This window comes from Lolium rigidum, chromosome 3 (genome assembly GCF_022539505.1).
Source record: "Lolium rigidum isolate FL_2022 chromosome 3, APGP_CSIRO_Lrig_0.1, whole genome shotgun sequence".
Lineage (NCBI taxonomy): Eukaryota > Viridiplantae > Streptophyta > Magnoliopsida > Poales > Poaceae > Lolium > Lolium rigidum.
Window position 1 is genome coordinate 396,621,852 of NC_061510.1, and position 14,912 is coordinate 396,636,763.

The following is a 14,912-nucleotide window of genomic DNA, read 5'->3' on the forward strand; positions in this document are numbered from 1 at the left end:
GGAAAATAGGCCCTTCGTCAAAATCCAGGGTTTTTTCTCGAAGGGTTGGTTGCACTTTAAAACGAGACACCGAACGATTCTGCTGAAACGAGCGTTAGTGCGTGTTAGTTGCATCCAAAATACACAAATTAGGGGCAAAATCCAAAATACACAAATTAGGGGCAAAACAATAGCAAAAGTGTTTGGGAAAGTAGATACGTTTTGGACGTATCACTAAGTATTATCCACAAGGAAATTTAATTGATACAATATTCTCTGGCAACCCTTCCCCGACTTGGAGCGCCATTGTGTATGGCCTTGAGTTGCTTAAACAAGGTCTAATTTGGAGAATTGGTGATGGGAGATCGGTGCGCATTTGGCGAGATAATTGGATGCCAAGGGAAACGGTGCTGAAACCGTTTGGTCCTAAAGGGAGATCACGACTGATCCGAGTATCGAGCCTCCTTGATGAGAATAATCACTGGGATGAGGCGCTGGTTCGGAGAACATTTCCCCAAATAGACTCTGAGATTATCTTACGAATTAAAACATCAATGAAGAAGACGAGTGACTATATTGCATGGCAACACGAGAAGAGTGGTTGCTTCTCTGTCCGCAGTGCATACAAGTTGGGCCTCCGACTATCGCTGAAGGACCATCCACCTATAGCGGGAAGTAATGCACCGCTGGGGGACAAGATGATCTGGAAGAAGATATGGAAATGCAATATCCCAGAGAAAGTAAGGATTTTTGCTTGGAAGGCTCTCTCTAATGCTTTGGCTACAGAGTTGAGCAAGAAGAGGAGACACTTTCCTGTCACGGGTGTATGCCAGGTCTGCGGCAATGGCCAGGAGGACTCTTACCATGCCCTGATTGGGTGCCCGCATGCAGCTGCTTTGTGGTCGGCCATGGGCCAAGTCTGGCAACTACCGAGATTACCAAATCAAAGTGGACGTGAGGACTGGCTGGAAGCGTGGCTAGAGTCATCCCCGATGGACTTGTGATGTAGGTTACTCATGATCGCGTGGAGGGTCTGGTATGCACGCAATGAAATCACCCATGATAAACCCTTGCCTTCAATCGAAGGGTCCAAGCGCTTCATATGCAGCTACATGCAATCTTTGGAAAATATTCGCAAGCTAGATCCTGAGGTGGTCATCAAGGGCCAGCTGCCGGTGGGAATCATGACACCCCCGACCCCTGTCATGAGACCAACTGTTACAACTGAAAGATGGATAGCTCCCCCCTTGGGACGTCTGAAACTGAATGTGGATGGAGCATATGTTGCCCAGTCAGGGGAGGCAGGTGTAGGTATCATTCTACGCAATAACGAAGGGGTGGCCTGTTTAGCCGCCTGTCAACGTCTGCAGTTTTGCTCCTCGGCTCTTGATGCGGAATTGCAGGCATGTCTGATGGGGGTGCGCCTGGCACTTGATCATTGTAATGAAGACATACTGGTGGAAACAGATAGCTTGGAGCTGGTGCGTATGGCGCTAGGAAAACTGAAGGATGGATCTAGTCTGGGGCCTGCGGTGGAAGACCTGAAGCTATTACTAGAGGAGGAACGCATTATTTCCTTTTCAAAAATCCCTAGGTCTTGTAATAGTGTCAGTCATGAACTTGCTAGAATTGGCATGGTAGAACATAGATCTAATGTGTGGATTGGGTCGGCACCGGACTTCCTTGTGTCCCGGATTGGCCAGGATTGTAACGGTACTATTATCACTTAATAGAAGTTACTTTCCCCGCAAAAAAAAATTATTATTAGTTTTGTCCATTTCGGCAAACACTTGACCGTGCCTATTTGTGAGCATACAACGTGTCCTTCGTTTTGTTGGATTCTTTATGCTAAGACTCTTTAAATGCAACGTTATAAGTGAATTTTTGATTTTTTTTCATATTTCTTTATGTCAATGTAAGATTTGTGCACCTGGGTAAATTTTCCCTAGCTTCGCCCTGGGTAGAGTTGTGGGGAGGGAGTGGAGTTTGGGGGCACACACAATCTGGCAGGCGCGATTCCATGGTCCTGCAGGTGCAGCTCACGCGCCGCAGCCCGCATGGGCTTTCGTCGCCGCCGCGTCCGCGTCATCGCCGCATGCAGCGAGGCAGCTTTTCCATCTGCCGGTGCAGCCAGCCAGAGCAGGGCGCTGTCTGCTGCTAATGGCTTGCTTGGACGCATACGGATACGGTGCGTGTCGTGCAGCCGTACGGGCCGGCCGTGCATCTTCCTTCTTTTTCGAAACACCACAACAGCGGGTTCGCATGACCATGTGCGTCTGCGCCTATGTGCCTCACACAGCCTCAGTTTCAAATTTAATCTGCTCTGTGTACACCCTGTTGAAACCATAACATTTTGGCTCCGCTTGGTGGTATAGCTTGAACCAACGGGACAACTGCAGGGGGGAAAACGGAGTATATTTGTTACGGTCAATTACCACGAGCTATTACGATATTATTACTACCTCCGTCTAAAATTAGACGGAGGGCGTAGTAAAAACAAGAGTGCACATGTGCACTAGGTTACCGTTGATCCAAACAAAAACAAAATTGCATTACAAATGATGTCCTTTTGGCCGATAAGGACGAAAATCGAGCCCAAATAGGTGGACTTGGGTGGTGCCACATTAGTATGGCGTACCAAAATTTTGGTAAGGGTAGCATGGGCTTAGGGCGGGAACGTATCACCTGAAAATAGACTACATCCTGCAAATCTGCAAACTCCCGTCGGTGCCGTCGGATTTGATACAAACGGTCAGATCTCCTGATCCTTTCCACCACCATGCAGTTTGTAGAAACCCCCCCTACACATCTATTATTTGCGTCATCCATCCCTGTCCCCTTGTGTCTGGAACAGCAGGTAGACAGAAACCCCCACGAGATCCCCTTTCTTCTCCATCTCCGTGCTCTCCATTCCCCATCATAGATCGAGCAGGATAGTCCATGGATACGGCTCCCCTGCCGGCTTAAGGCCACTTCTTTTCGGCTTCTACGATGGCTTATGGGGGAAGCTTCTTCCTACCTACTTCTCCCAGAAGCTCTGATGCCAAATTTGTTCTGGCTTATACTCGAGTTTAGATCAAACTAGATTATAAGCCAAAACAAATTTTGGATTCGAGCTTCTAGGAGAAGGTGGTGGGGAGAAGCTTCTTCCAGAAGCCAACGGAGAAGCCGAAAAGAAGTGGCCCTTAGTTCCGCACCCTACCGCCTAGCTACCTCCTTGTTTGCACGCAGCTCGAATTCAACATTTCTCGGCCTCGATCTGTGCGCCGCCATGCTCTCGGTTGACGCCGTTCAAAGCTTCGTTCTTGTGCCGCCCGACCATACTTGGTCCACAACGCCGCCGCCTCCTTCCTAGATTCACCCACCTTACGAAGCAGGGTGGGGGCATTTACATCCAGTACCAAGACCCTCTCCGTTCACGTTGTAGGATGTACGTCTGGAGAACCTGAAATCTAGGTTTTTTTTTATTTCAGTTCATACTCGAGATTACGACGAGGTAAGTTTAATACTAAGCAAATGTCAAGTTCTTTGTCCATATAAACTAAGTTTAATTGCCTGATAAATGTATCTGTTCGTCTCAGTACATTCATTCAGAAGCAGATGCCGCCGTGGAATATCATGTTCGCAATATGTATATATTATCTAATTTATGGATTAGCTAGTATTTGTAGAATTAATCTGAATGCAAACTTTGTACTAGCCACCTGATGGCTAATGTCATGATGCAGTCCATGCTCCATTGTATCATAAGATGACGCCCATGGGTTGAAGATTAATGCACTTTCTAGTTATCTAGATTGACATGCAGGTGCTGTATATAGCTCGAGTATTCAGTTCTCCGTCGATAAGAAATATGTGCCAGTGTTTGCAACATTAGTGCTAGCTATAGCTAAAATGTTTATACACTGTATCTGAAGCAATTCTTTATCACGTCCACAAGAACTCGTTTTGGTCAATTCTTTGAAACATAAAGAAAATCAGGTCATCATATATATCCAAAATTCTCACAACGAACAAAGTAAGTGGCACAGGAAACGGAGAGTAAAAAAAATGGCACATCAAGGACCGAATGTCCAGGAACGGGAGGCACCAACTGTACCAGCGGGTCTAATTTTTTGAGACGAACATTTTGTAAAGGGCCTTACTGAAAATGTAAACTTGTGGCTGAGGGCGCTTTCTTGCAAAATGACTGTGACAAGATCACAGCCGCTGGTACAGGATCCTACGGGCCTGAGCAAACATTTGCAGATTTTCAGGATCTGAGCGTTTGCACCTGATACGCCCCCGGCTTAGGGCATCTCCAACCGGGCGACCAAAATGGACGCGCTGGACCGTCCGTTTTGGATCGTTTGGGTGGCCGAGCGGATGCGCGGACGGAGCCCCGCGTCCGCGCGTTCGTTTGGGTCGCGCTCTGCGCCCAACGCGGCAGGTTTGGGTCGCGCCCCCGTACAGTACTTTTTCTTGTAAATTCACTATAAAAACACAAAATAAATTGTAGAAAATATATAAAATAGTACAAATGCTCAAAATTTATTACACATTACATTGTCCACGTAATCAAGGATAAAGTATTATTCAAAAAAAATGAAAAAACGATACAAATGATCTAGGCTTCCGGATTTTCTTCATCATTGTTGTTTGCAGCATTGTTGCCTACATGCTGCCAGACGTGCTCGATCAAATCTGCCTGCAGCTGGTTGTGTACAGCTAGATCTCGAATTTCATGGTGTGCATGAAGAATTTCCTGGAATGATGCCGGGCCACCTTGAGGAGTAACCAACTCTCCCTGTCCCTCCCAGTCATTATCATAGAGTGAATCATCCCGCTCTACCTCAACAATCATGTTATGCATGATTACACATGCGGTCATCACCTCCCACAGAGTTTGCACATCCCAGGCTCTGGCAGGGTGTCTGACGATAGCCCAACGAGCTTGAAGGATGCCAAACGCCCGCTCGACATCTTTCCAGGCTGCCTCCTGCTCTTTGGCAAACCTTGCCTCCTGCTCTGAGTTGGGTTTTCGGATTGTCTTCACGAGTGTAGCCCAAGGTGGATAGATACCATCGGCAAGGTAGTACCCCTTGGTGTAGTGGTGGCCATTGATCTCAAAATCCACATCAGGGGACTGACCGTACGCTAGCCTATCAAACACCGGAGAGCGCTGCAGCACATTGATGTCATTGTGTGAGCCAACAATTCCGAAGAATGAGTGCCAAATCCATGTATCCTGTGAAGAAGTAGTCATCATCGCTGTCCACCATGATCTACAGATGAAAAGGGACAAATTTTAGTATGCCCATTTCATCGAACACCTAGCACGCGGAGGCCATCCAATGCGTCCGTAGGGACCTGCAGGCCATGGCCGTCTCGGCCGACTTGCGGTTTGCAAACACGGTGCACGAGAGCTCACCTCCGGCGGATACGGCGCAGCTGCGAACGGTGGGAGGTCTCGCGACGGTGGGAGGACAGCGGCGACGGCGATAGCGTCCTCCGACTCTGCTATGACGCGGCGAAAGCAGCGCGGGGCCGCGACCTATGCTTTCGCCCCGCTTGTCGGCGTCTCGACGACGGTGGCCGGCGTCGACGCCTCTCCCAAATCGCCGGTCCTTGGCTGGCGGCGGAGCGGCGGGAGATGTGTGCGAGGGGTTTGTGTTTTGGGAGACAGACAGGCGGGCCAAGGGCGGACAAGGGGAGGACGCGAGCGACCAGCATCCGGCGTCCGCGGGCACGCAAACTCGTCCCAGATTTGGACCGGGTTTGGGTCGTCCCGGACGCCGCGGCCATCCGTTTTAGGGATGGGTCCGCGCTGGGCCGCGTTTTTTGTCCGATTGGACCCATCCGAACGCGCGGGCGCGGTTTAGGTCGCCCCGTTGGAGATGTCCTTACAACCAACCGTACACAGGGACTTATTCCTCATCTTTCACATTCGCTAAAGAAAAACTAATCCTCATGTTCAACCTAGCCTGCATGAGCATGAATTTGATAAAGAAACAACGAGCATAACATAACAAAAATCTGGTGGTCACTGACAAATCAAGAGAAAAAATAGAATTGATCAAGTGTGTCATTTTAGTTGTCACGACTAAATCATGAGTAAAAGGCTTCACATGTTTGTCTACTACAACAAGTTTTGTCCGGTTTCGGTGATGGAGGGGCCATGACATCGACATGTTTTTGGCTCATGCAAGTATTTGTAGTCATCGCTAGGTGGTCTAAAATGTTCATTACCTCTTTGTACTACATGGATGCTTATCAATGGATCTAAGAAATTTTCACAAAAAGAAAAGACTTCACACGTGGAAGATTTTAATTGTCACCGAGCAAATCACATAGTTTTCGACTAAGAAAATAAATGCACAGGCTGATTTACGAATGTGCCATGGTGGGTGTTAGGACTTGATGTACGATTGATCCTATCCGTTGAATCAGAATGGAGAGCCCAGAAGAACTGTAGCACTAGATATCTTCTCACCCCATGGCCCCCTCCCTGAGATGTAGCGTCATCTCGCCCCTCTTCTCCATACCGTCCCCTCTCTTCCAGAAAAAAAGAAAATGGGACTGGCCAGGGCTAGCCCATGGAGGCGTATTTTTTTATAGAAGGCGAAGTAGTCGACTCATCACTACCTTTAGGCTGTTTGATTGAGCTTATTTTCTGCTTTTAGATTTTATCTTATAAGCTACGAAAGCACCTAAATAGGCGTTTTGGCTTTGGCTTTTGGTTGGATAAAAGGACCTATTCAAACGATTTTGTTGCTTATAAAGAAAAGCCAAAAATAAGTCTTAACAAACACCCCCTTTGTCCACCTCTTTGTTGGTAATACCGTAATATCAAACATTGAATATTAAACGCGTTTCTGACTGCCCCACTCTCTAAATGAGACTAACGACGGATAGATGGTAAATGAAAACCGAGGAGTGTTGTAACGAAGCAATGGTAAGATCGAGATTTACATTAGTCAAATGGAAAAACTGAGATTAGAACAGAACATAGAGGCAGGAATGATAAAAACCCAGTAAAAATGAATGCAAAATAATTATTACCATAGAAATACAAGAATTTCTAACAACAGTACAAAAAATGGAAATAAAATAGCACACAAAAAAAGTTCATATGGACCAACGCGTTTGACTTTCTTCTGGTGCATTAACTGTGACATAGTCGCTCCATTTATTTTATGTGAAATACTTATCATAGTCATTTCTTCTCTCAATGTTTCTCTCTCACGAAATGACAAAAATTATATCTTGGATTTACAACTAAATTAGATTTATAATATATTTACACTAAAATTTTATACTTGTTTATAACTCATTTTTTCCTCAATTCATGGTCATAGTTAGTGCGGCATGCTAAATTTACACCATAATTAATAACAAAAATAAATTAATTACATCGTGCCTTTCAAAGATATTGTAATCAAATCATGTCAAATGAGAGAAGAAAGAAAAGAATGATTTCCATGTATGTCCAGATCAATTTGCGTAACTCGCAAATTGGATATAGCTAAGTAGCAACATTAGTGCATACTTAGCTATGTTTATAGATATCTCTAAATTGTATGTTATAAGAATATTTTGTAGGAGGTTTCTATTTTATGATTTGATATGCTTGGATAGAAAAATCTAGAGTATATATGGTGTTTAAGGGGAATCGTGGCACCAAATCATTGGTATGCTGCTCTTAGGACAAAATGTGCCGTACATATAACAATGCTCTTTGCAATAAGGAGTATTTCCGATTCTATGTATTTTCTCTATAATTGGTACCAAATTGGGCATTCCTAGTATCAAACTGAGTATTCCCGACCAACTGCTTGACAAAAGCTTTGCCGACCAACATTCTGTTGGTAACGCTGAATTTCGCCGACCAACGCCTGTTGGGAATCTAGTGTTGTTGATAAAAAAAACCCTGAAAAAAGATAGATAGCAGCAACCTAACTGAACTGGACCATGATGTTGATCAAACTGATTTATTTGTATGTAGTGGTGCCCAATATTAGTTTGTGGTGTGGACTTAACACGGGAAATATTGAAGGTCAATAACATGAGAATGTTAGGTCGCTAGCAACTCGAAATTTATGAGGCAAGATTTTTTTAAGCTGGAAACTTCTAAATGATTAACTCAGTGACCATGAACCCGGTTTATGATCCATATTTACCGCCAGCTTCATCATGAATAGATCTTCAAAACTAGACCTTGTGCTGATATGCTTGGACGATTCCTTTGGTTTTCCGATTTTAAAGTTACCACCCGATGACTCAACATAACTTAGTTTCTGCCTTTCTGGTAGTATATAGTATTTTCTTGAGGAGCTATTTTGCTGACCCCTGCGAGAGATGCTTGACTACCGTGTTTTGCAAGCAGTTGAGAGTACTACTTGCCTGCTGATAAGAAAGTGGCATCCAGACGAATAAAAATCATTTCAGCGAGTAACCCCAAAAAGAAGCGTGTAAAAGAGAGCAGTAAGTTAAATCATTTCACAGCCATCCATGCATGCATGGCTGGGATCATGTGAGCCTTGAGGGACACGCTCCGATGTTCTCGTGAATCGTGATTTATTATCTTCTGTGGCGACGTACGGAGTACTATACGAGACGATCGGCAAGCAGTAGAAAGGAAGGAGCAGCTTTGGGATGGACGTGCTTTGTTTGGGCTGGCTGGAAGAAAGATGGAAGGGCAGACCCTGTTTGTACACGTGCTTTCTGCCCGTTTGCTTCCTCCTTTGCTCCGTTGGTTCCACCGGACCGTAGGCGTGCGTTGATCGTTTGAACAAAAAAGGAAGCCCTGCCTGCGACTGCGACGCAGCTGGTCCTCCAGGGTAGAGTTATGTGGAAGGACTGGAGTTTCCCATGCCATCTCCGCCACCACCCACGCGACCGCGCACACGCTACCTCTGGCTGCGCGCGCGTCCGCGTCCGCGTCCGTCTCTGCCTTTCCGTTTTGCTTTTTTCACCTGCCGGCCACCGCAGCCGGAGCAGGCAGCTGTCTGCTGCCAATGGCTTGTTTGGATCGCATACGGTGCTATCTTCTTCTTTTTCGAAACGACACCGCAACAGCAAACTTCGCCGGAGCATGTGCGTCTGTGCGACTGTGCCTATGTGGCTCAGTTTCAAGTTAACCTGCACTCTCCATCTGCTCTGTCTCCACCCTTTGATGGGATACAATAACATTTTGGCTCCGTTCGGTATAGCTTGAACCAACGGGACAGCTGCAGAAAAAACGTTGTATACTCATTACCGTGAATTACCACATGTTATTACAGATTATTACTAAAAATAAGAGTGCACATCTGCATTGGGTTACCCTCGATCAAAACACAAAAAAATTGCATTACAAATGATGTCCTCTGTGCTAATAAGGACGCGCAAATGTGGCGGAAATAGGAGGACTTGAGTGGTGCGACGTTTGTTTTCATATTTGTTTTGTGGAAGCGGAAACGAATATGGAAACCCTCGAGAACAGATACCATTGGTAGTATATACGAGGGCATCTCCAACGGGGCAATCGAAACCGTACCCGCGTGTCCGAATGGGTCCAACCGGACGAAAACGCGCCCGACGCACGGACCCATCCCTAGCCGCGGCTTCCGGACGACCAAACCCGGCCCAAATCTGGGGCGAGTTTGTGTGGCCGCGGACGCCGAATGGTGGTCGCTCGCTCCGCCCTTTGTCCGCCCATGGCCCGCGTGTCATAGAAATAGAAACTATTTTTTCATTCAAAGGAACCATTACATTTTTTTAGCCTACTACTTCTATCCTAATACGTACGGGGCCGGCGGCCTCGCCGGCGACCCCTCGCTGGCTCGCCGTCGGGGCCGTGGATTTCACTCGACGCGGGCGGCCTGTACGCGTGAGGATTCCACTCCAACTTACGAGCTGGGTGGCGCGGCGGAGGCCTTCATCCTCCTTCTTTCCGCCCGCGCGCCTCGGGCGCACTCGCGCTCCGCCTCCTGCGGCGGCACCATCCGCTTCCCGCATAGCTCCACCTCCTGTAGGGCGGCGCGTTCCACAACGGTGCGCGCCTGCAGGCGGACACGGCCGGCGGTCTGGGCCTCGTGGTTCTCGTTCCGCCGGCGCATGCGTTCTTGTCGGCCGCGCTCCGCCGACGCAGCATCATCCCGGGCGCGCCGCTCGGGCGAGGGCATCTGGATGCGAGCAGCTCGTTCTTCTGGCCGAGGAGGTCGCCTAATCGGCGTCGGCCGGCCTGGCAGGTGGCCTCGTGCTCCTTCGTCACGCGCGTGAGGTCGGCGAGACGCTCCTCGATGGCGGCGTTGATGTTCGCCAGCGCGAGGTCCTCCTCGTCGACGGGCTCCTCCTCCGCGGCGGCCGCCCCCTCCTCCGCGGCCGCGTCCGTCTCTGCCTTTCCGTTTTGCTTTTTTCACCTGCCGGCCACCGCAGCCGGAGCAGGCAGCTGTCTGCTGCCAATGGCTTGTTTGGATCGCATACGGTGCTATCTTCTTCTTTTTCGAAACGACACCGCAACAGCAAACTTCGCCGGAGCATGTGCGTCTGTGCGACTGTGCCTATGTGGCTCAGTTTCAAGTTAACCTGCACTCTCCATCTGCTCTGTCTCCACCCTTTGATGGGATACAATAACATTTTGGCTCCGTTCGGTATAGCTTGAACCAACGGGACAGCTGCAGAAAAAACGTTGTATACTCATTACCGTGAATTACCACATGTTATTACAGATTATTACTAAAAATAAGAGTGCACATCTGCATTGGGTTACCCTCGATCAAAACACAAAAAATTGCATTACAAATGATGTCCTCTGTGCTAATAAGGACGCGCAAATGTGGCGGAAATAGGAGGACTTGAGTGGTGCGACGTTTGTTTTCATATTTGTTTTGTGGAAGCGGAAACGAATATGGAAACCCTCGAGAACAGATACCATTGGTAGTATATACGAGGGCATCTCCAACGGGGCAATCGAAACCGTACCCGCGTGTCCGAATGGGTCCAACCGGACGAAAACGCGGCCCAGCGCGCGGACCCATCCCTAGCCGCGGCTTCCGGGACGACCCAAACCTGGCCCAAATCTGGGGCGAGTTTGTGTGGCCGCGGACGCCGAATGGTGGTCGCTCGCTCCGCCCTTTGTCCGCCCATGGCCCGCGTGTCATAGAAATAGAAACTATTTTTTCATTCAAAGGAACCATTACATTTTTTTAGCCTACTACTTCTATCCTAATACGTACGGGGCCGGCGGCCTCGCCGGCGACCCCTCGCTGGCTCGCCGTCGGGGCCGTGGATTTCACTCGACGCGGGCGGCCTGTACGCGTGAGGATTCCACTCCAACTTACGAGCTGGGTGGCGCGGCGGAGGCCTTCATCCTCCTTCTTTCCGCCCGCGCGCCTCGGGCGCACTCGCGCTCCGCCTCCTCGCGGCGGCACCATCCGCTTCCCGCATAGCTCCACCTCCCGTAGGGCGGCGCGTTCCACAACGGTGCGCGCCCGCGAGCGGACACGGCCGGCGGTCCGGGCCTCGTGGTTCTCGTTCCGCCGGCGCATGCGTTCTTGTCGGCCGCGCTCCGCCGACGCAAGCATCATCCCGGCGCGCCGCTCGGGCGAGGGCATCCGGATGCGAGCGGCTCGTTCTTCCGGCCGAGGAGGTCGCCTAATCGGCGTCGGCCGGCCCGCGGGTGGCCTCGTGCTCCTTCGTCACGCGCGTGAGGTCGGCGAGACGCTCCTCGATGGCGGCGTTGATGTTCGCCAGCGCGAGGTCCTCCTCGTCGACGGGCTCCTCCTCCGCGGCGGCCGCCCCCTCCTCCGCGGCCTCGTACCAGCCGTTCGCGGTCTCGTGACAGCCGTCCGCGGCCGCCTCCACCATCTCCGCGTCCCCTCCCTTCTTCGCCGCCGCCTCGGCAGCGACGCGGAGCGCCTCGTCGTCGGCGACCCACCGCGAGTCCGCGCGCTCCTCCTCCTCCGTCCGCGGGAACCTGGCCCGGGCGGCGAGGGAGAGCTTGGCCCACGTGGCCTGCAGGGCGCGCGACATGGCGATGGAGAGGGTGCCGGAGAAGGTGGAGGGGGAGAGGACGACGGAGCGGGCGTGATGCGGTCTGTGAGACCGCCGCCGTCTTTTATAGCCGGCGGCCTGGCGGGAAACTTGGGCGCGAGCGCGCACCAATGGCCTTTTCGCGCGCGGGAACCTTGGCGCGTGCGGGAACTTTCCCGCGCGTTCCACCGCCCACCATTGTTGTCCCTTCTAGGCCTGCCATGGCGCAGCGCCGCGCAAGGAAGACAAACCACGTGGCGTCTTTTTGGATCGCCGCGTTGGGCGCAGCGTGCGAGCCAAACGGACACGCGGACGCGGGCCGCTGTCCGCGCGTCCGCTCGGCCACCCAAACGGCCTAAAACGAACGGCCCAGCGCGTCAATTTGGGTCGCCCGGTTGGAGATGGCCCGAGGACCGAACGACCATCGAAGCATCATTGAACTCATGGACTGATTACCTGTTCACCTGTTTTGGGATGGGCCACTTTGGCGGTTCAGCTTCACAAGGTCACACACTGTGCCTACTGGATTGGTTCATGCGCATCAAGCATTAAAACAAAATTTTCATAGTATTAGGGGGGAAATAAAATTTCCGTTTTCGTATTTTTTTTTGTTTTCATATTTCCGCGAAAATTTCAGAAACTTGCCGATCTATTTTCATCCATGCTCTCTGGCCGATAAGAGACCCACCAAATAACTTGCCCAAATAATTTGTCCTTTCCTATCTAACTTGCATCCCTAACTTCACCAGATCTTGCGTTACGCCCTCCGTCCTAGAACACAAGGTCATTTGGTTTTTTGGGGGCAAAGTTTATTAATAATTGGGTCAATCAAATATTAGTTACATGTCATTCAAAACTATATCATCGTATGCATATTTCATTGAACTTAGCATGCATGAATTTCTTGAAGAAATAACAAGCGGAATAGAATTTAATGTAAGCGTAACAAGAAATAACCCGATATTCTCATGATTTATTATTATCTTGTATGTGCCGACTGGCGACGTACTACTTGAGACGATCGGCAAGCAGTAGAAAGGAAGGAGCAGCTTTGGGATGGACGTGCTTTGTTTTGGGCTGGCTGGAAGATGGAAGAGCAGGCCCTGCTTGTACACGTGCTTTCTGCCCGTTTGCTTCCTCCTTCCTTTGCTCCGTTGGTTCCACCGGACCGGAGGCGTGCTGCGTCGATCGTTTGAACGGGTGTATTACCATGGCCCGCATGGGCCTTTCGTCCATCTCGCTTTTCTGCGCTGCGCCCTGGCTCGGGGATCAGGTGCTGTTTCCCAAGCTTGTGTGGTGCGGTAAAACTGAATCCGATCGGTTTTCTTCTCTCCTCTCCTGTCATCTCCACCCGTCTTTGTCTTTCCCTCCTTTTCTGATCTGTTTCCCATGCCATCTCCGCCACCACCCACGCGACCGCGCACACGCTACCTCTGGCCGTGCGTAGCGTCATCGCCGCATGCAGCGAGGCAGCTTTTCCGTTTTGCTTTTTTCACCTGCCGGCCACCGCAGCCGGAGCAGGCAGCTGTCTGCTGCTAATGGTTTGTTTGGATCGCATACGGTGCTGCTATCTTCTTCTTTTTCGAAACAACACCACAACAGCAACTTCGCCGGAGCATGTGCGTCTGTGCCTATGTGGCTCAGTTTCAAGTTAACCTGCACTCTCCATCTGCTCTGTCTCCACCCTTTGATGGGATACAATAACATTTTGGCTCCGTTCGGTATAGCTTGAACCAACGGGACAGCTGCAGAAAAAACGTTGTATACTCATTACCGTGAATTACCACATGTTATTACAGATTATTACTAAAAATAAGAGTGCACATCTGCATTGGGTTACCCTCGATCCAAACACACACAAAATTGCATTGCAAACGATGTCCTCCGTGCTAATCAGGACGAGAAAACGTGGTGGAAATAGGAGGACTTGAGTGGTGCGACGCTTGTTTTCATATTTGTTTTGTGAAAGCGGAAACGAATCTGGAAACCCTCGAAAACAGATACCATCGGTAGTAGTATATGCGGACCGAATGACCATCGAAGCATCATCGAACTCATGGAATGATTACCTGTTCACCTGTTTTGGGATGGGCCACTTTGGCTGTTCAGCTTCACAAGGTCACATATTGTGCCTGCTGGATTGGGTCATGCGCATCAAGCACTAAAAACTTTGAGTATTAGGGGGGCGGGGGAATAAAATATCCCTTTTTGTGTTTTTATTCCATTTCCATATTTTCACGAAAAATCCAGAAACTTGCCGCTCCTTTTTCATCCATGCTCTCCGGCTGATAATAGACCTACCAAATAACTATCTCAGAGCATCTCCAGTCGCGTCCCCCAAACCGTCCCCCAAAGGGATTTGGGGCGCGCCGGACAAAAAAAAGCGTTCCAGCCGCGTCCCCCAAAGTCCTTTTTTGTCCGGCGCGCCCCCATTCGGTGTCCGGCGTCCCGAGCCCGTCCCCGTCCCACAGGGGACGCACCGGGCACGCCGGACACAACGAAATGAGAGGCGAGAGGCGCGGGGCCGACCCGTCGGCGGCTCGGACGCTCAACCGCCACATACGTAGCGACGGTGCGGTTGACGGGAAGCGGAACCGTCGCATTGGCAAGCGCGTCGACGACGCGCCAACCCCGCCGGAATGGAGCGCCGACTCCTCGGAAGAGCAACCGCCGCTCTCTTCGACTTCGCGCCGCCGTTCATCCGCGCTCAATAAGACCCGTACGTACGCCGTACGCACGCCACCATTCATCCAAGCCTTCATCCGACACCTCCGGCGACGATGAGCTACATCTCCCGGCTCCCGTCCGACACCTCCGGCCGAGGGAAAGCCCGTCGGCCGGCGCCATTGGTGGGAGAGAGCCGGGACGCCGAGCAGCGGCGACGATTCCCCGCCGCCGGTTGACGGCGAGGAGGAATGGCTGGGCTGGGAGGAGGAGGA